Raw genomic sequence first — 24,899 nt, 5'->3', positions numbered from 1 at the left:
GGGCGTACTGCATAAAATTTCCCCCAGAGAGTCTGATACACAGCCCATTATACAAAGTTGGTCCCATGCACAGCCCATTACACTGAGTGAGACCGATGCACAGCCCATTACACTGAGTGAGACCGATGCACAGCCCATTACACTGAGTGAAACCGATGCACAGCCCATTACACTGAGTGAGACCGATGAACAGCCCATTACATTGAGTGAGACCGATGCACAGCCCATTACACTGAGTGGGTCCGATGCACAGCCATTATACTGGGAAAGAGGAGTTTTAATGCATACCTTGTGGCCTAGCTTTTACCCTGCTCTCTTGCCATGAATAGTTCTAATAGTGCTGATGGGCCTCTAATGCTTTGTGCAAGTAGGCCTTCTTACTGTGTGAGCTGAGACTGAGCATCAGCACATAATTTCCTGCAGCCAAGCCTGGTCTTGATATCCTCGGCAATCGTGGATGACACTCAGGATTAGGATCCCCAGCTAATTTTGTCCCTTTCCTAGTACAAAGATGTTGATCCAACATCTGTGCCCTGACTGGCTGAGGTGAGGCACCTGAGTACAGACTGGGATTATACCTGGCCAGTGGCCTGGGTTGCACTACCCTTGCATGAACTGAGCTGTCAGAGGAGCAGTTGGGAGAATGGAGTTATTGAGAGATGCAGTGACAAAGTCTGTCCATCTATAGATTCCCTTCCAAAAGTTTTCACCGTCATTACAGGGAATTTACAAGAGTTTACAGCAGAGAAACAGGCTGTTCAGCTCAACTGGCTTACGCCAGTGTTTATGCTCTGCATGAGCCTCCTTTCGCTCCTCTTCATCTAAGCCTAGCAGCATTACCTTCTAATCCTTTCTCTACGATGTGTTTATCTAGCTTCCCCTTGAAGACATCTATGCTATTTGCTTTAACTACTCCCTGTGGTAGGGAGATCCACGTTCTCACCGCTCTTTGGGTAAAGAAGTTTCTTCTGCGTTCCCTATTGAATTTATTAGTGACTATCATATTGATGGCCTGAAGCAGTGTGACGAATGCTTAATTTGCAAACAGCTCCTGCGAAAGTCTGTGTTTTCCTCCACTCCTTCTCAATTTAAATATATTTGAATAAATAATTGACGTTTTGAACCCTGCTACAGTTTTGTGTGAGCAATATTAAAAATGGTACCAAATCAGAGGAACTCAAGAGTGGAGAATAAATCCAAGTTATTTGAATATTTTCTGTGTAAGCTTCTAATTACCTGAGGTGGATGGTGGGTCTTTAATGAGCAAGAGGCTGCAGTGATCTGACAGGCACTCTGACAGCACTCCATGCTGATGTGTATCAGGTCTGCCTGAAGCAGGAGCTCGTCTCTCGGAATTGATCAGGAGTGTAAAATATTCCAGCAGCACTGAGCGATATCAGCTGAAAACTACTGAAGGTTGCCATCAGCAGAAAGTGTGTTAATTGATACATTTAATATGACTGTATTTACTTCACTCACGACTAAACAGCCAAATTAAATGTTATTTGCTTTTTATTTACAGTGTCATCTTTAATTAAAACCCAAATCAGTCTCGAGAACATATGGCCTGATAACTGCAGACTCCCTCCTTACAGAAGTATCACTTTACCAGACTGAATATAAAAATGGAGTCAAACAGCCACAGAACCAATGCATTGATTACCTTCGAAGCTCGCAGAAACTATGCCAACAAGCATGACACTCGTTTGCCCCTGCCTCGGGCTGTGCCCCACCCGCAACCGCCAATCCTGAACCTCCTCTTACACCAGGTGCACTGGTTAATCGGCACTACGGACATTTCCTCTCTAAGGACTCCATACTGGCTCCAGACCACTGGGAGCCTGGAGCACTGGTTAATGGATCGAGACACAGAATAGGCCATTCAACCCCTCGAACCTCTTTTGCCATTCAGTTAGATCATGGCTGATTGGCACCTCAAATCCATTTACCCACATTCGCTCCATATGTCTTGATACACTTATCCAACAAAAATCGAACAATCTATGTCCTGAAAACTTGAAATGGAATTTTAGGGGAGTAATTTAACACTTGCTGACTGTCTCTGATCAGTCAAGTGCAGAATGTCCCTGAATAATCCCGTGCTGATTTCACTGATTAACTCCGTGTTCACTGTCCCAGATTAACTCCGTGCTCACTGTCCCAGATCAGCCCCAGGTCAACTGCCTCAACCTTAAGCCAGCTGCTGCAAACATGCTCTCTAGGACATATACAGCCAGTGCCACCGATGACCAGGTGTAGTCTCAAGTTTGCACATGGTGTTTCCTTGCCCTTCATTCTTGTCTCTCAATTCTTAATGTCCTGTCACTTCAACTGTGGCAAAGCTGCTAATGGGTTGAGGCTCTTGGAGCCTTTCGACAAATTTGCAGAATTTTTGTCCTCCCCAGCTCTCCCACCCCTCCTCCATCCCTTTGTCACAGTTCTCTGTGATTGACCCCCAACCTTTACATTTCACCAGAATCAATTTTACACTTCCACCATCAGTGGGCTAACTATACTCGTACAGGTTTTCCCTAGGTTCTGTGAACAATTATGCAAATGCAATGCGATTAGCACATTCGCACCCAAGGAGGATTAGCACTATGTCTGAGACATGACAGGCACCAGATGGGGAGAATTATCCTCACTGTGTCTGGATTCAAGCCAGAGGTTCACATGGAAAGCCCAGTCTATGGAGTGTGATCATTGTCTCAGCTGACTGATTTACACATCCACATAATCTTCCCCAGTGCTTTGGAATGAACAGGAACATCGGAAGAGAAGGAGGCCATTTAGCCCCTCGAGCCTGTTCCACCATTCAATGAGATCATGGCTGATCTGTGACCTAACTGCACATATCCTCCTTGGCCCCATATCCCTTCATACCTTTAGATAACAAAAATCTCTGAATCTCAGGTTTCAAATTAAAAATTGATCTAGCATCAATTGCTGTTCACAGAAGAGAGTTCCAAATTTCTACTGCCTTTTGTGTGAAGTGTTTCCTACTTTCACTCCTGAAAGATGTGGCTCTAATTTTTAGACTCTGTCCCCCAATCCTAGACTCCCCAATCAGTGGAAATAGTTTCTCCCAATCTATTCTATCCGTTACTCTTAATATTTTTAAAGCATTGATCAAACACCCCTTAACCTTCTAAATAGCAGGGAATACAACCCGAGTTTGTGTAATCTGTCCTCATAGCTTAACTCTTGGAGTCCAGGTGTCATTCTGGTATCATAGCTATGCTGCACTCCTTCTAAGCCAGCAGAACTGCTCTCAGTACTCCAAGTGTAGTCTAACCAGGGCTTTGTATAGCTGATGATGACTTCTACCCCCTTGTCTTTATATTTTAATATTTAGAGATACAGCACTGAAACAGGCCCTTCGGCCCACCGAGTCTGCGCCGACCAACAACCACCCATTTATACTAACCCTGCAGTAATCCCATATTCCCTACCACCTACCTGTACTAGGGGCAATTTACAATGGCCAGTTTACCTATCAACCTGCAAGTCTTTGGCTGTGGGAGGAAACCGGAGCACCCGGCGAAAACCCACGCGGTCATAGGGAGAACTTGCAAACTCCGCACCTAGAATCGAACCCGGGTCCCTGGAGCTGTGAAGCTGCGGTGCTAACCACTGCGCCACTGTGCCACCCCAAAAATGGGACATAGCAGTGACAAGAGTCATTCATTTCAACTTAAAGCAACACCTGGGGATTAGATCTGGATACCTCCACCCAATATGATTCAGTAACCACTGACCATTACCTAAGAAGCTAAAGGGAGGGGTCTTCTCGTCCTCTAGATATAAACGCCAGCATTCCAGTCACTTTTTTGATTATTTTCAGTACCTGTTCGTGACATTTTACTGATCTGTGTACCTAGACCCCCAAGTCGCTTTGGACCTCCATGGTTTCTAGCTTTTCACCATTTAAGAAGCAAAGCTAGTATTTATTGATAGGATACTGTTTCTGACTCCAATTTGCAGTTTCAGATGGAGAATAAAAAGCCTCCTTTATGATCAGGAAAGTATACAGATAGTCACTGGAGGTTGGATATGTACCTGAAAATGAAAGATTTGCTGGACAATGGGGAAAGGAAGGGGAGGTGCGTGTAATTGTATAGCAAAGATCCTGCACAGGCACCTTGTGTGCTGTCTGATTCCACATTGTCTGCAGAAACCTCACTGAATACTGAGCTGGGTGTTTTGAGCCTTTGCAACATGTTTACATCACACCAATTAGTGAAAGGACCATTAAAAAATCTAGTTCTAGGACTCTGAAAAATTTAGTAAAAGAGTTTGTCTAAATCTAACAATGAAATGAAAAATACTAATTCGGCAGTAAGATGACATAAAATAATGGATTCGACCAACAATCTTTCAACAGAGTCTGTCACACGTCCCACGACAGTGAATCTGTCACTCTCCCGTCGACAGTGAGAGTCCGTCACTCGCACCCCACCCCCCCGACAGTGAGAGTCCGTCACTCTCAACCCCCCGACAGTGAGAGTCCGTAACTCTTCCCCCCCCCCCCCCGACAGTGAGAGTCCGTCATTCTCCCCCCCCGACAGTGAGAGTCCGTCACTCTCCACCCCCCCACCGACAGTGAGAGTCCGTCATTCTCCCCCCCCACCCCCCGACAGTGAGAGTCCGTCACTCTCAACCCCCCGACAGTGAGAGTCCGTCATTTCCCCCCCCCGACAGTGAGAGTCCGTCATTTCCCCCCCCCCGACAGTGAGAGTCCGTCATTCTCCCCCCCCCCCACTGACAGTGAGAGTCCGTCATTTCCCCCCCCCCCCGACAGTGAGAGTCCGTCATTCTCCCCCCCCCACCGACAGTGAGAGTCCGTCACTCTCAACCCCCCGACAGTGAGAGTCCGTCATTCTCCCCCCCCCACCGACAGTGAGAGTCCGTCACTCTCAACCCCCCGACAGTGAGAGTCCGTCATTCTCCCCCCCCCACCGACAGTGAGAGTCCGTCACTCTCAACCCCCCGACAGTGAGAGTCCGTCATTTCCCCCCCCCCCCCCCGACAGTGAGAGTCCGTCATTCTCCCCCCCCCCACCGACAGTGAGAGTCCGTCATTCTCCCCCCCCACCCCCCGACAGTGAGAGTCCGTCATTCTCCACCCCCCGACAGTGAGAGTCCGTCACTCTCCCCCCCCGACAGTGAGAGTCCGTCACTCTCCCCCCCCCGACAGTGAGAGTCCGTCATTCTCCCCCCCCCCCGACAGTGAGAGTCCGTCATTCTCCCCCCCCCACCGACAGTGAGAGTCCGTCATTCTCCCCCCCCACCCCCCGACAGTGAGAGTCCGTCATTCTCCCCCCCCCCGACAGTGAGAGTCCGTCATTCTCCCCCCCCACCCCCCGACAGTGAGAGTCCGTCATTCTCCCCCCCCCCGACAGTGAGAGTCCGTCATTCTCCACCCCCCACCGACAGTGAGAGTCCGTCATTCTCCACCCCCCACCGACAGTGAGAGTCCGTCATTCTCCCCCCCCCCCACCGACAATGTGAGTCCGTCATTCTCCAACCCCCCCCCCCCCCCGACAGTGAGAGTCCGTCACTCTCTCCTCGACAGTGAGTCCGTCATTCTGCCCCTCCCCCCTGACAGTGAGAGTCTGTCACTCGCCCACCCCCCCCACCCCCGACAGTGAGAGTCTGGCATTCTCCCCTCGACAGTGAGAGTCTGTCACTCGACCCCCCCCCCCCCCCGACAGAGAGAGTCTGTCACTTTCCACCCCCCCGACAGTGAGAGTCCGACACGCTCCCCCCGACAATCCCGGACAGTGAGAGGTTGTCAGTTTCTAACTGTAGCCTTAATGTGAGTGTAACACCTGAGTGCAGTACTGTTGGGCAAGGTAACCTCCTACTGATTACCACCTACCGCCCTCCCTCAGCTGATGATTCAGTACTCCACCATGTTGAACACCACTTGGAGGGAGTACTGAGGGTGGCAAGTGCACAAAACGTACTCCTGGGTGGGGGACTTCAATGTGCATCACCAAGAGTGGCTCGGTAGCACCACTACTGACCGAGCTGGCCGAGTCCTAAAGGACATAGCTGCTAGACTGGGTCTGCGGCAGGTGGTGGGGGAACCAGCACGAGGGAAAAACATACTTGACCTCGTCCTCACCAATCTGCCTGCCACAGATGGAGTCATACCTAGCGCAAAGGAAGATGGTTGTGGTTGTTGGAGGTCAATCATCTGAGCTCCGGGACATCACTGCAGGAGTTCCTCAGGATAGTGTCCTAGGCCCAACCATCTTCCCCTGCTTCATCAATGACCTTCCTTCAATCATAAGGTCAGAAGTGGGGATGTTCGCTGATGATTGCACAATGTTCAGCAACATTCGTGACTCCTCAGATACTGAAGCAGTCCGTGTAGAAATGCAGCAAGACCTGGACAATATCCAGGCTTGGGCTGATAAGTGGCAAGTAACATTCACACCACACAAGTGCCAGGCAATGACCATCTCCAACAAGAGAGAATCCAACCATCTCCCCATGACATTCAACGGCAGTACGACTGATGAATCTCCCACTAACAACATCCTAGGGGCTACCATTGACCAGAAACTGAACTGGAGGAGCCATATCAATACCGTGGCTATAAGAGCAGGTCAGAGGCTAGGAATCCTGAGGCGTGTAACTCACCTCCTGACTCCCCAAAGCCTGTCCACCATCTACAAGGCACAAGTCAGGAGTGTGATGGAATACTCTCCACTTGTCTGGATGGGTGCAGCTCCAACAACACTAAAGAAGCTTGACACCATCCAGGACAAAACAGCCCGCTTGATTGGCACACCATCTACAAACATTCAGTCCCTCCACCACCGACGCACAGTGGCAACAGTGTGTACCATCTACAAGATGCACTTCAGCAATGCACCAAGGCTCCTTAGACAGCACCTTCCAAACCCGCGACCTCTACCAACTAGAAGGACAAGGGCAGCAAATACATGGGAACACCACCACCTGCAATTTCCCCTCCAAGTCACACACTAACCTGACTTGGAACTATATCGCCGTTCCTTCACTGTCACTGGGTCAAAATCCTGGAACTCTCTTCCTAACAGCACTGTGGGTATACCTACCCCAAATGGACTGCAGCGGTTCAAGAAGGCAGCTCACCACCTTCTCAAGGGCAATTAGGGATGGGCAATAAATGCTGGCCTGGCCAGCGTCGCCCACATCCCATGAATGAATAAAAAAAAATACGCATTGACACTGCAGGCAAATGACCATGAGGTCTGTCTGTCCAAGACTTTCTTTGGAAAGTTAGGAGACCCAGGAATGAATCAAATGGATTTTCCCTAGCTGAGGCTCAGCGAGCCGCCCCAGTATTGAGAGAGTTAGCACAGGCTGCCCAATCTGAACGTGAAGCAGAAGGAGTCCCTCATTGCTACTCCTTAAAGAATGAGGTACTGATGAGGAAATGGAGTTTTCCCCACAGACCTGACAGTAGTTCACCAGTTAGTACCGGAGAGAAATATTAAGAAGGGCCCACGAGACTACAGTGGTTGTACATGCCGGTATACGAAAGACCAAAGCCCGCATAAGACAGCAGTTTGACTGGTCAAAACTCCACAAGATGTGGCAGAGTACTACAGAAGTTGCCACATGTGCCAGGTTGAGGGGAAATCTCAACTTACAGTGAAACCTGCACCCCCAAGTCCTGTACCGTTAGGAGGACCGTCTAGCAGAGTGCTGGTGGACTGTAAGGAACCCTCGCCGAGAACAAATGGGGACAGGCAGGCCACAAGGCTGGCAAAAGGTTAGACAGGGAAGGGGAAAAAGTGACCAAAAGGGCAGGTTAAAGGAAGTCCGGGAGGAATGAAAACCCCTATTGCCAGACAGTCAAGAAGAAACAGGCACGTAGTGCAGGAGACCCCTGAGTGTATCTCACTCTCCAACAGGTATTAAATTCTGAATATTGAGAAAAGTGATGGTTCATCTGGGGAGTGCAGCCAGAGCCAAGTCCATGGCCTCATGGGCCACTCAGCTGTACAGGGGGACACAAAGAAGACTGGAACAACGATAGTGATAGGAGAGTCGATAGTCAGGGGAACAGGCAGGCACTTCGGTGGCTGCAGATGTGAATTCAGGATAGTGTGTTGCCTCCCTGGTGCCTGGGTCAAGGATGTCACTGAATGGCTGCAGAGCACCCTGAGGGGGAGGGTGAACAGCCAGCTGTTGTGGTCCACATTGGTACCAATGACATAGATAGGAAGAGGGGTGTGGTCCTGCAGGAAGAGCTTAGTAAACTAGGTAAGAAATTAGCAAACAGGACCTCAGAAGTAGTAATCTACGGATTACTCCCAGTACCACGCACAAGTGAGTATAGTGCAGATTAATGCATGGCTGGAAAGATGGTGCAGGAGGGATGGCTTTAGATTCCTTGGACACTGGGACCAGTTCTGGAGAAGGTGGGACCTGTATAGGTCAGACGGGTTGCACCTGAACAGAGATGGAACACATTTCCTTGCGAGGCGATTTGGTAGTGCTATTGGGGAAGTTTTAAACTAACTTGGCAGGGGTGTGGGAACAAGGAAGAAATATCAGAGAGAAATACCAAGGTGCACAGAACACTGGCAGAGATAGATAGCACTAGAGTAGAGAATAGTAAATTATTAGGTGGGGTCAGAGTAAGGGAGAAAGTAATAAAGTCTAAATCAGGGTTAATGTGCATGTGTGAATGCATGGAGTGTTGTTAATAAGACTGGTGAGTTACAGGCCCAGATTGGCACAGTAAACAAAGACTAGTGGTTCATGGATGTTTTTCAGACTGGAGGAAGGTTTCCAGTGGAGTTCCCCAAGGGTCAGTGTTGGGACCCTCGCTTTCCCTGATATATATTAATGACCTAGATCTTGGTGTACTGGGCACAATTTCAAAGTTTGCGAATCATATGAAAACTTGGAAGCATCGTGAACTGTGAGGAAGATAGTGTAGAACTGCAAAAGGATTTAGACCAGTTGGTGGAATGGGCAGACAGGTGGCAGATGAAGTTCAATGTAGAGAAATGTGAAGTGATGCATTTTGGTAGGAAGAACAAGGAGAGACAATACAAAATAAGGGGTACAGTTCTAAAGGGGGGTGCAGGAGCAAAGGGACCTGGGTGTTTATGTGCATACGTCATTGAAGGTGGCAGGACAGGTTGAGAAAGCGGTTTATAAAGCATACAGTATCCTGGGCTTTATTAATAGGGGCATAGAGTGCAGGAGCAAGAAGGTTATGTTGAACTTGTATAAGACACTAGTTCAGCCTCGACTGGAGTACTGCATCCAGTTCTGGGTGCTGCCCTTTAGGAATGATGTGAGGGCATTCGAGAGAGTACAGAAAAGATTGACAAGAATGATTCCAGGGATTAGAAACTTCAGTTATAAAGATAATTTGAAGAAGTTGGGATTGTTTTCCTTGGAGAAGAGAGGGCTGAAAGGAAATTTGATAGACGTATTCAAAATCCTGAGGGGTCTGGATAGAGTAGATCGAGAGAAACTGTTCCCACCCGTGAAAGGATCAAGACGAGAGGGCACAGATTTAAAGTAATTGTTTAAAGAAGCAAAAGTGACATGAGGAAAAACTTTTCACACAGCGAGTGGTTAAGATCTGGAATGCACTGCCTGAGAGTGTTGTGGAGGCAGGTTCAATTGAAACACTCAAAAGGGAATTCAACTGTTATATGAAAAGGAATAATGTGCAGGATTACCGGGAGAAGTGGGGGAATGGCACCAGATGAATTGCTCATTCGGAGAGCCGGTACAAATATGATGGGCCGAATGGCCTCCTTCTGCACTGTCGCAATTCTGTGATTCTAAGGTGGGGGCTGCAGGGTGGATGAGCAAACTGACAATGGCACCACGAAGCCATTCAAAAAGGGGGAGTAAATAGGAATTGGGTTCGAATTCCATCACGGCAGATGGTGAAATTTGAATTCAATTAATAAAATCTGGAATGAAAAGCTAGTCTAATGGTAACCATGAAACCATTGTAAAAGCCCATCTAGTTCACTAATGTCCTTTAAAGAAGGAAATCTGCCCTCCTTACCTGGTCTGGCCTACATGTGGCTCCAGACCCACAGCAATGTGGTTGGCTCTTAAATGCCCTCTGAAAAAGCCTAGCAAACCACACGGTTGTATCAAACCACTACAAAGTCTAAAAAAAGGAATGAAACTGAATGGGCCACCCGCCAGGGATAGGCACTGACATTTTGCACCAAGGACATTTGATAAAATTATTGACTCAGCCACAGAACTGGGGGCAATTAATTTGAATATAAAGTGTATAGCCAATTTAATGACATCAAAACACAAGCCAACTTAAAAGCACATTTCTCCCTATAAAGTAGCTAAACATACAAACATCAATGGAGAGCAGCACAAGTGTATTAGCTAGCCAGCAAGCAAAATAGTATGCAATGCCAATGCAAGTTACTTTGTTGACAGAATAGAGCTAACTGTACCCTGTCACAGGCTGGTAGATAGACCTTGTCAGGTGACCTCTGTGGATTCACACTGTGTCAGGAGTGCAAATCCATCCCAATAAACCATAAAACGCAAGGAGAGAAGTGTTATTGTGGTTAGAGGCAAGGCAGTAGAAAAATCAGCAGTAGGAAGACTGACCATTTCTCACATTGCTGTTCTCACAAGACTGTTTAACCCCTGGTTAATGTTTGCGCAACTTCTGCACCTGTTTGTAATATGTGTCTGAAGACAAGGCAGCCAACAAAAGGGCAGTGATCGCCAAATCAGGAGAATTTTATAGGATGGAGCAGATAGCACTTCAGAAGAGTCATGTAAAACAGAAAAGCAGAATGGGACAGGAAGGGACAGAGAGATTAACAGTAGGTAGCCAAGACTAGTTTATTTATCTCGACAAGCTGGTAAACTAGGTCCTGGATTCTAAATACAGAAATAATAGCATCTGTCATGGACTAAATGTCATTTGCTCACTAAAGCCAGTGACAGAATTAGATAAACACAATTACAAATAAAGAGCATTTTTCAGTTCCTCCAATTAAGTGATTATCTTAAATTCACTTATGTCTATATCTCAGTCTATCACTGTCGATTCCAATTCAGTTCTGACAAGATAATTATTAACAAAAAGCTTTTCTGCAAAAAGTTGAAGGATTGTTACTGCATGTATTGTTCAATTACAAAATGTTTAGTCACTATCTGTAAGATTGTTCTCCAGACTAACTAATTTATGTCCAAGCCAAATGTCTTACCTGGTAGACAAGGTGCACTTATAACGTATTGTGATTATATGATATAGACAAATTTAAAATGACATTGGCCACTCAGGTTATCTGCCCTCAAACTGGATAGTAAATGACGCACATTGCAGTTATTGATCTTTGACATACTTGTAAAACTTGTCCTTTAATCCAATTTACAGGAAAGAATCAGTTAATAATCGTTTCTAACATGGTTTGAAGATAATTTTTTACTATGTTTTCCCCAACAGTTTTTAAAACTGCAAATCCAGCATGGCTTGTGTTAAGGAATCATAGACAGTTCATCATAGATTGAGGTTCATTAAAGCTATTCATTACATTGTATTTACTAACTATTATATTTGGGTCAGTAGCATTGTATTTCCCCAATATCACTACCGTACTCTGGTATTCATCACGAGCATAAAGTGCTGACTTCTGGAGATTCCTTGGATTTTCTTTCCTGTTTTTCCCTCAGTACAAGTTCTGGAACAATGTGATTCCAATTGGATAGCAGCGGAATTGTGACATTTATTTCAAAATAAAAGTCCAGTAACTTTCAACATGTCACCGCACTTGTGTTCCAAGTGAAATTAATGTGTGGCAGAGTGTAAAAATTGAGACATTGCCTACGTGACTTCTGCCATTTTAAAGTGAGTTTACATAACACAAGGCTTTAAACTTTTTTTTTAATAACCTAGCTGCTAAGTGATTTTAAGCATTTGGAGCAGGAGTGTTCAAACTTTCTGTGTGGGGAATGCCACATTACAATTTTTGTCTTACAAAGGCCTATAAGACAACTTCAGAAAGATAAAGGCATTAAAAATTTATCTTACTATTAATCAAAACAACAACAAATGTGCATTTTTGTGAAGAAGCTTTAAATGAGAAGACTAATTTATTGACTTACTTTCTCATCACTATGTTGGACACCTGGATTTTTGTCTTTAGCTTGCACCGGTAGTCAATGTCTGCCTGCTCACTTGTGTAATGATGCGGAGTATTCTGGATAGATGTCCATTTGTTAGGAGTGATCTTGATTGCTCTCTCTCCCTCCTCTGTGTCTGTCTGTCTGTCTCTCTCACTCTCGGTGTCCCCATTCCCCACTTTGTGTCATTCCCACTCTTTGCCTCCCACCTCTCTCTCCTCATAGCTTAACCTTACAATGTCCCAGATATCGCAATCACCATCCCCGGGTATGTCCTGACCCACCGGCAGGACAGACTCAGCAGGTGGTACAGTGGTATACAGTCGGGAGGGAATTGCCCTGGGAGTCCTCAATGTTGACTGCGGACCCCATGAAGTCTCATGGCATCAAGTCAAACATGGGCAAGGAAACCTCCTGCTGATTACCACCTACTGCCCTCCTCAGCTGATGAATCAGTACTCCTCCATGTTGAAACCCCTTGGAGGAAGCACTGAGGGCGGCAAGGGTGCAGAATGTACTCTGGGTGGGGGACTGCAATGTCAGTCGTCAAAAGTAGCTCGGTAGCACCACTACTGACCGAGCCCTAAAGGACACAGCTGCTAGACTGGGTCTGCGACAGGTGGTGAGGGAACTAACAAGAGGGAAAAACATACTTGACCTCGTCCTCACCAATCTGCCTGCCGCAAATGAATCTTTCCATGACAGTTATTGGTAGAAGTGACCACTGCACAGGCCTTATAGAGACGAAATCCCGTCTTCACATTGAGGATACCCTTTACTGTGTTGTGTGGCACTTCCACCGTGCTAAATGGGATAGATTACAAACCGATCTAGCAACTTAAAACTGGGCATCTATGAGGTGCTGTGAGCCATCAGCAGAATTGTACTCAACCACAATCTGTAACTCATGGCCCGGCATATCCCCCACTCTACCATTACCATCAAGCCGGGGGACCAACCGTGGTTCAATGAAGAGTGCAGGAAAGTGTGCCAGGAGCAGCACCGGCATAACTAAAAATGAGGTGTCAGCCTGGTGAGGCTACATACAATCCAGGACTACTTGCATGCTAAACAGTGGAAGCAGCATGCGATAGACAGGGCTAAGCGATCCCACGACCAACGGATCAGATCCAAACTCTGCAATCCTGCTACATCCAGTCGTGAATGGTGATGGACAATTAGACAACTAACAGGAGGAGGAGGCTCCACAAATATCCCCATCCTCAATGAGGAAGTGGGAAGCCCAGCACATCAGTGCCGAATGGATGATCCATCTCGGCCTCCCCTGCATTACAGATGCCAGTCTTCAGCCAATCTGATTCACTCCGCATGATATCAAGAAACGACTGAAGGCACTGGATACTGCAAAGGCTATGGGCCCTGACAACATTCCAGCAATAGTACTGAAGACATGTGCTCCAGAGCTAGCCACACCCCTAGCCAAGCTTTCCAGAATAGCTACAACACTGGCATCTACCCAGCAATGTGGAAAATTGCCCAGGTATGTCCTGTGCACAAAATGTAGGACAAATCCAACACGGCCAATTGCCGACCTATCAGTCTACTCTTGATCATCAGCAAAGTAATGGAAGGATTCAACGACAGTGCTATCAGGCAGCACCTGCTTAGCAATAATTCCGCCATGGTCACTCAGCTCCTGACCTCATTACAGCCTTGGTCCAAACATGGACAAAAGAGCTGAACTCCAGAGGTGAGGAGAGGAGAGATTGACTGCCCTTGACATCAAGGCAGCATTTGACCGAGTCTTTTTCTTTTGGGCCTCCTTATCTCGAGAGACAATGGATACGCGCCTGGAGGTGGTCAGTGGTTTGTGAAGCAGCGCCTGGAGTGGCTATAAAGGCCAATTCTGGAGTGACAGGCTCTTCCACAGGTGCTGCAGAGAAATTTGTTTGTTGGGGCTGTTGCACAGTTGGCTCTCCCCTTGCGCCTCTGTCTTTTTTCCTGCCAACTACTAAGTCTCTTCGACTCGCCACAATTTAGCCCTGTCTTTATGGCTGCCCGCCAGCTCTGGCGAATGCTGGCAACTGACTCCCACGACTTGTGATCAATGTCACACGATTTCATGTCGCGTTTGCAGACGTCTTTATAACGGAGACATGGACGGCCGGTGGGTCTGATACCAGTGGCGAGCTCGCTGTACAATGTGTCTTTGGGGATCCTGCCATCTTCCATGCGGCTCACATGGCCAAGCCATCTCAAGCGCCGCTGACTCAGTAGTGTGTATAAGCTGGGGGTGTTGGCCGCTTCAAGGACTTCTGTGTTGGAGATATAGTCCTGCCACCTGATGCCAAGTATTCTCCGAAGGCAGCGAAGATGGAATGAATTGAGACGTCGCTCTTGGCTGGCATACGTTGTCCAGGCCTCGCTGCCGTAGAGCAAGGTACTGAGGACACAGGCCTGGTACACTCGGACTTTTGTGTTCCGTGTCAGTGCGCCATTTTCCCACACTCTCTTGGCCAGTCTGGACATAGCAGTGGAAGCCTTACCCATGCGCTTGTTGATTTCTGCATCTAGAGACAGGTTACTGGTGATAGTTGAGCCTAGGTAGGTGAACTCTTGAACCACTTCCAGAGCGTGGTCGCCAATATTGATGGATGGAGCATTTCTGACATCCTGCCCCATGATGTTCGTTTTCTTGAGGCTGATGGTTAGGCCAAATTCATTGCAGGCAGACGCAAACCTGTCGATGAGACTCTGCAGGCATTCTTCAGTGTGAGATGTTAAAGCAGCATCGTCAGCAAAGAGGAGTTCTCTGATGAGGACTTTCCGTACTTTGGACTTCGCTCTTAGACGGGCAAGGTTGAACAACCTGCCCCCTGATCTTGTGTGGAGGAAAATTCCTTCTTCAGAGGATTTGAACGCATGTGAAAGCAGCAGGGAGAAGAAAATCCCAAAAAGTGTGGGTGCGAGAACACAGCCCTGTTTCACACCACTCACGATAGGAAAGGGCTCTGATGAGGAGCCACCATGTTGAATTGTGCCTTTCATATTGTCATGGAATGAGGTGATGATACTTAGTAGCTTTGGTGGACATCCGATCTTTTCTAGTAGTCTGAAGAGACCACGTCTGCTGACGAGGTCAAAGGCTTTGGTGAGATCAATGAAAGCAATGTAGAGGGGCATCTGTTGTTCACGGCATTTCTCCTGTATCTGACGAAGGGAGAACAGCATGTCAATAGTCGATCTCTCTGCACGAAAGCCACACTGTGCCTCAGGGTAGACGCGCTCGGCCAGCTTCTGGAGCCTGTTCAGAGCGACTCGAGCAAAGACTTTCCCCACTATGCTGAGCAGGGAGATTCCACGGTAGTTGTTGCAGTCACCGCGGTCACCTTTGTTTTTATAGAGGGTGATGATGTTGGCATCGCGCATGTCCTGGGGTACTGCTCCCTCGTCCCAGCACAGGCATAGCAGTTCATGTAGTGCTGAGAGTATAGCAGGCTTGGCACTCTTGATTATTTCAGGGGTAATGCTGTCCTTCCCAGGGGCTTTTCCGCTGGCTAGGGAATCAATGGCATCACTGAGTTCCGATTTGGTTGGCTGTATGTCCAGCTCATCCATGACTGGTAGAGGCTGGGCTGCATTGAGGGCAGTCTCAGTGACAGCATTCTCCCTGGAGTACAGTTCTAGGTAGTGCTCAACCCAGCGGTCCATCTGTTTGCGTTGGTCAGTGATTATGTCCCCCGATTTAGATTTGAGGGGGGTGATCTTCTTGATGGTTGGCCCAAGAGCTCTCTTCATGCCATCATACATTCCTCTGATGTTTCCGGTGTCTGAGGCCAGCTGAATATGACTGCATTGGTGTTGCCAGTAGTCGTTTGCGCAACGCCTAGCTGTTCTTTGTGCAGTACTTCTGGCTGCTTTAAGTGCTGCGGATGTTAAATCGCTGGGGGCTTTCTTGTAGTTCAAAAGTGCAATGCGCTTAGCGGCTATGACAGGTTCCAGCTCTTCATTATGAGATTGAAACCAGTCTGCATTTCTCTTCGCACTTTTGCCGTAGGTGGTCAGAGCTGACTCATAGATGGCGTCTCTGATGTGGGCCCACTTGGTCTCAGCATCCCCTGTGGGAGTGTTTTGAAGGGCTGTTACAAGTGAATTTAGAAATTTTTGTAACAGCTGTGGGTGAGAAATTCTGCTCGTGTTGATGCGCGGATGGCCCTTCTGCTTGGAATGATGCAACTTCTTTGGTCTGAGTCTAACCTTGCTGCACACCAGGGAGTGGTCGGTGTCGCAGTCCGCACTGTGGAAGCTGCGTGTGATTTGAACACTGTTTAAGGCGGCTCGCCTTGTGACAATGAGGTCTAGCTGGTGCCAACGACGTGATCTTGGGTGCCTCCATGAAACCTGGTGACAGGGTTTAGTGTGAAAGAACGAGTTGGTGATGCAGAGGTTATGATAGGTACACAACTCAAGCAGTCTCTGCCCGTTCTCATTCATCCTTCCAACGCCATAGCACCCAAGGCAGGAGGGCCATGAGTCATGGTCGGCCCCAACCCTGGCATTAAAGTCCCCCAGCAGGAATAGGTGTTCGGTGTTGGGGATGCTGCTAATGATGTTATGGAGTTGTTCATAGAACTGGTCTTTAGCTTCAGGTGCGGAGCAGAGTGTTGGAGCATAGATGCTGAGTAGGTGTACTGGACCAGAGGTGGTGAGCAGTCGGACGGACAGTATGCGTTCCGAGCCATTTGAGGGAGGCTCTATCATGCTGAGCAAGGAGTTTCTGATGGCGAAGCCCACTCCATGCTGTCTTGGTTCTTCAGGATCCCTGCCCTGCCAGAAGAAGGTGTAGTCTTGCTCTGCTAGAGAGCCACTCGCGGGGAGGCGAGTCTCCTGAAGTGCTGCAATGTCCACATTGAATCTACTGAGCTCGTTGTTAATGATGGCGGTCTTCCGAGAATCGTTGATTTGTGTAAGGTCTTCCGACAGGCCAGGACACATAGTTCTGACGTTCCAGCTTGCAAAGCGAAGGGCTGGTACCTTCTTTCCTTTTTTCATGTTGTTTGGTGCGGTGTATCAGTCCACCTTTCGGGCAATGACCCTGAGCTCCAAGCACCCATTGAAGCAGGCAGACTGTGGCGGGACAGAACCTTATTGACCGGGGGCTGCCCGGTTTGAGGCGGGCGGTAGCTGTCCAGTGAGGTGCAATGACCTCTCCCACCGACAAAGGCAACCCGTGGCGCCCAGTTTCTACGCCAATTTATCTGGACTTATAACCCGTAACTGCTGCCTTCCGTGTTGTTTTAGTCGCTGTGAGGCAACTATGGAGTGACCTCTCCATGGCGCATGCCTGGGCAAATTTATGGAGGTTGAGAATTGCCCAGTCGTCAAAACCCCCCTCTCGGCCTTTCTGGTGGGGTCCAAAGGAGTGCAGGACACGACGTTTGGCACCAGTATGGCTGCAGGAACTGCCGGAAACATGCCAAAGGTGACACATGACCGCCTACGGGGTTCCGCTCCGGATTTTCTGTTAGGGTTTACTCCCTTAGCCTTGGTCTCTCCCGAGACGCCCACAAGGCAGTGGGGTTGTTGGGGCCCCTACACAGGTGTAGGATGGTGCCGGTGGGAGGAGGGGATGCAAGGGGGAGGGGTAGAGGGAGGGGGTGGGGGGGGGGTGCAGGGGAAGGGGGTGCGGGGTGAAGATGGTGCGAGGGGGGGGGCGGGCTGGGACGGGGTTGTGAGGGGGTGAGCTGAGAGGGTGGAGCAGGGAAGGGGACGGGGGTGGGGGGGGGGTGGAAGGGGGGTAAAAGGGGGGGGGAGGGGGGGTGGAATCTGGTGCAGGTAATAAGCCATTTCCTCAGTGCCCACCATCGACGTCCGGAAAGCTCATCCACGTCCTTCGGGAGGTGAAGCATCATTTGGCAGACTTAGAGGTGATTACATTTGCTAAGGGTTTTTTTTTTGCAGTGGATTAAATAAAAGCATGCAGCATTGCCGACAGTGCGCTGCAGATGCTCTCCGAGCCATCTCCCGCGGGCGCTTTGAAGTTGCGGCCGGGGGGGCCGTTCGTGGATGTTTTGGGTGTTCGGGGCACCTTTTCACAGGACTTCTCTCGGGTCCCGCAGCTCCTTCTTCACCTCAATGGACTTACCGCATGCCGTGGCTGCAGACACTCTGGACTGTGAAGACAGCAGGATCGGAGATTAAAGTATCGGCAGCTGTTCTCGTCAGTTTCATCCGGATCAATTTCATTGAGAAAACAAAGAGCAGGTGTGGCTGGGGGAGGGCAGTGGGCCCAGGTAACATACACTAAAACTAACTGTTAACTTTTAGATAGGGCTAAAATGAACTGATTTAAAGAGCCAGGGGAATTTAAACAGTTTAAGAGGGCAGATTGGGGGAGAAAACGTTAGGGATGGCAGCAGATGGCCATGGATAGAGTTGAACAGCAAGGGAGCTTCCAGCCCAGGAGCCATCTTGAACAGATTAGAACAGATGAGTATGGCATCAAGAAGTCCTAGCAAAACTGGAGTCAATGGGAATCAGGGGGAAAACACTCTGCTGGTTGGAGTCATACCTAGCACAAAGGAAGATGGCTGTGGTTGTTGGAGGTCAATCATCTCAGTACGAGGACATCACTGCAGGAGTTCCTCAAGGTAGTGTCCTCGGCCCAACCATCTTCACCTGCTTCATCAATGACCTTCCCTCCGTCATAAGTTCAGAAGTGGGGATGTTCACTGATGATTGCACAATGTTGAGCACAATTTGCAGCTCCTCAGATACTGAAGCAGCCGCTTGGACAACACCCAGGTTTGGGCTGATCAGTGGCAAGTAACATTCGTGTCACACAAGAGCCAGGCAATGACCATCTCCCTTTGATATTTACTGGCATTATTAATCGCTGAATCCCCCACTATCAACATTGACCAGGAACTTAACTGACCAGCCACATAAGTACTGTGGCTACAAGAGCAGGTCAGAGACTGGAAGTTCTGTGGCGGATAACTCACCTCCTGTCTCCCGAAAGCCTGTCCACCATCTACAAGTCACAAGGCACGACTGTGATGGAATACTGTCCATTTGCCTGGATGGGTGCAGTTCCAACAACACTGAAGAAGCTCGAAATCATCAAGGACAAAGCAGCCAGCTTTATTGGCACACCATCCACCTCCTTCAACATTCACTCCCTCCACCACTGACGCACAGTGGCAGCAGTGTGTACCATCTACAAGATGTACTAGAGCAACTTACCAAGGCTCCTTTGACAGCACCTTCCAAACCCACGACCTCTACCATCTCGAAGGACCAGGGCAGCAGATGCATGGGAACACCACCACCTGCAAGTTCCCCTGCAAGCCACACACATCCTGACTTGGAACTATATCACCATTCCTTCATCATCGCAGGGTCAAAATCCTGGAACTCCCTTCCCAACAGCACTGTGGGTGTACCTACACTCTAAGGATTGCTGCAGTTCAAGAAAGCAGCCTACCACCAACTTCTCAAGGGCAAATAGGAATGGGCAATAAAATGCTGGCACAATCAGCGGCGCCACATCCCACGAATGAATAAAAAAATTGCTAGAGGTAGGTAGTAAAAAGACAGAACTAAATGCTTGCATTTGAATGCTTTGGCATTCGTAACAAAACAAATGAATTGATGACTGAAATAGAAATAAATATGTATGATCTGATAGCCATAACAGAGACATGGCTGCAAGTTGACGAAGGCTGGGACCTGAATATTCAAGGGTACATGACATTTCGGAAGGACAGGAAACTAGGAAAAGGTAGAGGGGTAACTCTGTTAAATAAGGAATGATATTAGTACAAGAGGGAGAGGTGATCTTAGTTCTAAAAATGAAGATGTAGAATCAGTTTGGGTAGAGATAAGAAATAGTAAAGTTAGGAAGTCACTTCTGGGTTTATAGCTTCCCTAACAGTAACCACTCTGTAGGACAGGGTACACAGGGAGAAATAATGGGGGCTTGTGAGAAAGGTACAGTGATAATCATGGGTTATTTTGATCTACAGATAGATTGGATGAATCAGATTGGCAAAGGTAGCCTGGAAGATGAGTTCATGGTGTGTTTTCAGGACAGTTTCTTTGAGAAAATGTTCTAGAGCCACCAGAGAGCAGGCTACTCTGGATCTGGTACTGTGCAATGAGACAGGATTAATTAATGACCTCATAGTGAAGCCACCCCTAGGTAGCAATGATCACAATATGGTTGAATTTCACATTCAGTTTTGAGTGGATCTAAGACCAGTGCTTTACACTTAAATAAGGTTAATTATGAGGGTTTGAAGACAGAGCTGGCTGAAGTAAACTGGGAAATTAGGTTAAGGGCTAGGTCAGCAGAGATTAAAGCACTGCAATGCCCTGTTGAATATCCTTATATGTGAGGTAAAGGTCTGCAAAGGAAAACCGACCGAGCCCAAATGTCGGACCCGGAACTGCGACCCAACCCAAACCCGATACATGTCGTCGGTTCCCGTCGCGTTGGGTAGAAGGCCTTTACCCATGTACTGACGTACAGGCCTGCTACCCAACCCGACCCTAACGGGACCCGATGACATGTATCGGGCTCAGGTCGGGTCACAATTCCAGGTCTGGCATTTGGGCTCGGTCGGGTTTCCTTTGCAGACCTTTGGTAGAGATGCAGTGGCAGACATTTAAGGAGATATTTCATAACACTCAGCAAAGATACATTCCAGTGAGAAAGAAAGACTCGAGGGGAAGGACACACCATCCTTGGCTAACTAAGGAAGTTAAAGATAATATCAAATTGAAAGAAAAAGCGTACAATTCAGAAGAGTAGTGACAGGTCAGAAGATTGGACAAAATATTAAAAACAGCAAAGAATGCCTAAAAGGAGAGAGAAATTAAATTACGAGAGAAAGCTCGCTAGAAATATAAAAATGCATAGTAAGCATTTCTACAGATATTTAAAAAGGAAAAGAGTAAGTAAAGTGAGTGTTGGTTCTTTCGAGAGTGAGTCTGGGGAGTTAATAAAGAAAAATAAGGAAATAGCAGATGAATTGAGGAGATTTTTTGCATCTGTCTTCACTGTAGAGGATACAAATAACATCCTAGAAATAATTGTGAATCAAGAGTTGAAAGTGAGGGAGGAACTTAAAAACAATTACAAACACCAGGGAAAGGGTACTGAGATAATTATTAGAACTAAAAGCTGACAAGTCCCCAAATCCTGCTGGACTTCATCCCAGGGTCTTAAAAGAAATGGCTGCTGAGATAGTTGAAGCATTGGTTTTAATTTTCCAAAATTCCCTAGATTCTGGAAAGGGGGTGAAAGGTTATTGGGGGTAGGCAGGAATGTGGAGTTGAGGTTACAGTCAGATCAGCCATGATCTTGTTGAATGATGGAACAGGCTTGATGGGCTAAGTGTCCTTCTCCTGCTCCTGATTCGTATGTTCAAATGTCTCATCTGATTGGAAAATAGTGAATGTACCTCCACTATTCAAGAAAGGAGGAAGAAAGAAAGTAGGAAACTACAGGCCAGTTATCTTAACATCTGTCATAGGGAAAATGCTGAATCTATTTTTAAAGAGGTTATAGCAGGTCATTTAGAAAATCTCAATGCAATCAGGCAGAGTCAATGTTTTGTGAAAGGGAAATCGTGTTTGACTGATTTATTAGAGTTCTTTGAGGAAGTAACAAGCAATGTGGATAAAGGGGAACCTGTCAATGTGGTGTACTTGGATCTCCAGAAGACATTTGACAAGGTGCCATATCAAAGGTTACTCAACAAAATAAGAGCCCATGGTATAGGGGGTAACATATTAGCATGGATAGAGAATTAGTTAGCTAACAGGAAACATGGAGGAGGATAATTGGGTCATTATCAGGTTGGCAAACTGTAACTCATGGAATGCCACAGGGATCAATGCTGGGGCCTCAACTATTTCCAATCTATATCAATGACTTGGATGAAGGGACAGAAAGTATGGTTGTTAAATTTGCTGATGACACAAAGATAGGTAAGAGCAAGTTGTGGGGATCTCAGAAGGAGTCTGCAAAAGGATATAGATAGGTTAAGTGAGTGGGCAAAGATTTGGCAGGTGAAGTATAATATGGAAAAGTGTGAAAGTGTCCACCTTGGCCAGAAAAATAGAAAAGCAACATATTATTTAAATGGAGAGAGATTGCAGAACTCTGAGATGCAGAGGGATCTGGGTGTTCTAGTACACAAAACACAAAAGGTTAGTATGCAGGTGACGAAGAAGTCAAATGCAATGTTGTTGTTTATTGCAAGGGGAACGGAATATAAAAGTAGAGATGTTTTGCTACAGTTATACAGGGCATTGGTGAGACCACATCTAAAGTATTAAGTACAGTTTTGGTCTTCTCACTTAGGAAAGGATATAGTTGCATTGGAAGCAGTTCAGAGAAGATTCACTTGACCGATTCCTGGGTGAGAGGGTTATCTTCTGAGGAAAGGTTGGGTCTGTATTCATTGGAGTTTAGAAGGATGAGAGGTGATCTTGTTGAAACATATAAGATCCTGAGGGGACTTGACAGGATGTTGAAAGGATGCATCCCCTTGTGGAAAAGACAAAACTGGAGGGCACAGTTTAAAAATAAGAGGTCTCCCATTTAAGACAGAGATGAGGAGAATTTATGTCTCTCAGATGGTCGTATGTGGAACTCTCTTTCCTGGAGAGCAGTGGAGGCAGAGTCATTGAATGTTTTTAAGGCAGAGGTGGACAGATTTTTGACAAACAAGGGAGTCAAAGGGTATCAGGGGTTGGTAGGAAAGTGGAATTGAGTCCACAAACAGATCAGCCATGATCTTATAGAATGGCAGAGAAGGCTCGAGGGGCTGAATGGCCTACTCCAGCTCCTGGTTCATACGTTCGTATGATGGCCCAAAGTGCCTCATGGGTGTCCAATTTTGAGTTGCTAGATTTGTTCTGAATATATCCCAATTAGTACGGTGGTGGTGCCACACAACACAAAGACAGGACTTCATCTCCACAAGGACTATGCGATGCTCACTCCTCCAATATCCTCATGGACAGATACATCTGCAAGAGGTAAATTGGTGACGATGATGTCAAGTATGTATTTTCCCCATGTTGCTTCTTGCACCATTTATGCAGGCCAGTCTGGCAGCTAAATCCTTCAGTTCTTGACCAGCTCTGTTGGTGCTACTGAGCCCCTTGATGATGGAAACTGAAGTACCCCACCCTAAGTACATTCTTTGCTTCTTCCAAGTGATGTTCAACATGGAGGAGTACTGATTCATCAGCTGAGAGTGTAGGTGGTAATCAGCACGAGGTTTCCTTGCCCATGTTTGACCTTATGCCATGAGATTTCATGGGGTCCGGAGTCAATATTGAGGACTCCCAGGGCCACTTCCTCCTGACTCTACCACTATGTCATCACCTCTGGTGGGTTTTTTATAGCAATCCAGTAGTTTCCTGGTCACCATTACTGAGACCATGCTTTTTATTCCAGATTTTATTTAATTGAATTTTAATTTCCCAACTGCCATGGTGGGACTTGAACTCACATCTCTGAATCATTTGTCCAGGCCTCTGGATTACTAGTCCAGTTGCATAACCACTTTGCTATCGTACCCCATTACTAGGCTACTGTAATTACATGCCATAGCACAAAGCCATCTGGACACCATGTTTTGTCATAAATAGTCTGGATGCTAACCGCACTGATCCTAAATGATATTTAGAGACTTTTTTCTGTGCTGCAATTTATTATTGGATTACATTGGATAGCATAGAGACTTTTATTCTGCAAATTACTTATGTTTTTCTCGTTATGTTTGATTTATAGAATAACAAAGCTGTGATTTGGACAAGTTGGATGAGTGGGCAAATGCATAGCAGATGCAGTATAACGTGCATAAGTGTGAGGTTATCCACTTTGGTTGTAAAAACAGAAAGGCAGATTATTATCTGAATGGTGATAGATTGGGAAAGAGGGAGGTGCAACGAGACGTGGGTGTCCTTGTACACTAGTCGCTGAAAGCAAGCATTCAAGTGCAGCAAGCAGTTAGGAAGGCGAATGGTATATTGGCCTTCATTGCAAGAGGATTTGAGTACAGGAGCAAGGATGTCTTACTGCAGTTATACAGGGCCTCGGTGAGACCACATCTGGAGTATTGTGTGCAACTTTGGTCTCCTTATCTGAGGAAGGATGTTCTTGCCATGGAGGGAGTGCAAAGAAGATTTACTAGGCTGATTCCTGGGATTGCAGGATTGACATATGAGGAGAGATTGGGTCAATTAGGCCTAGATTCACTAGAGCTTCAAAGAATGAGAGGGGATCTCATAGAAACCTATAAAATTCTAACAGGACTAGACAGGCTAGATGCAGGGAGGATGTTCCCGATGGCTGGAGAGTCCAAAATCAGGGGTCACAGTCTTAGGACACGGGGTATGCCATTTAGAACTGAGATGAGAAGAAATTTCTTCACTCAGAGGGTGGTGAACCTGTGGAATTTTCTACCGCAGAAGGCAGTAGAGGCCAAGTCATTAAATATCTTCAAGGAGATAGATATATTTCATAATGCCAAAAGGATCGAGGGATATGGGAGAAAGCGGGAACAGGGTGCTGAATTAGACGATCAGCCATGATCATAATGAATGGTGGAGCAAGCCCGAAGGGCCGAATGGCCTACTCCTGCTCCTATTTTCAATGTTTCGATGTTTATTTTTGGAAATGATGCCCTTCGTTCTTTTGACAGGTAATGGAGGGAATAAGAGATTTGTTCAATTAACATGTCATTGTTTCTCATTTTCTTTCAGCTGTTTCAGCAT

At 47.0% G+C, this 24,899-nt stretch overlaps 1 protein-coding gene across 8 annotated transcripts in view; it reads left to right on the top strand.

The window, feature by feature from the left end:
• Positions 1 to 24,899, top strand: part of cacna2d2a (calcium channel, voltage-dependent, alpha 2/delta subunit 2a) — a 1,382,174-nt gene that overhangs the window by 854,970 nt on the left and 502,305 nt on the right. The gene's annotated exons all lie outside the window — the stretch shown is intronic.

The sequence above is a fragment of the Heterodontus francisci genome, chromosome 19 (assembly GCF_036365525.1).
Source record: "Heterodontus francisci isolate sHetFra1 chromosome 19, sHetFra1.hap1, whole genome shotgun sequence".
NCBI lineage: Eukaryota > Metazoa > Chordata > Chondrichthyes > Heterodontiformes > Heterodontidae > Heterodontus > Heterodontus francisci.
Note: the sequence above shows the minus strand (reverse complement) of the source record. Positions and strands in the feature narration are given on the sequence as shown.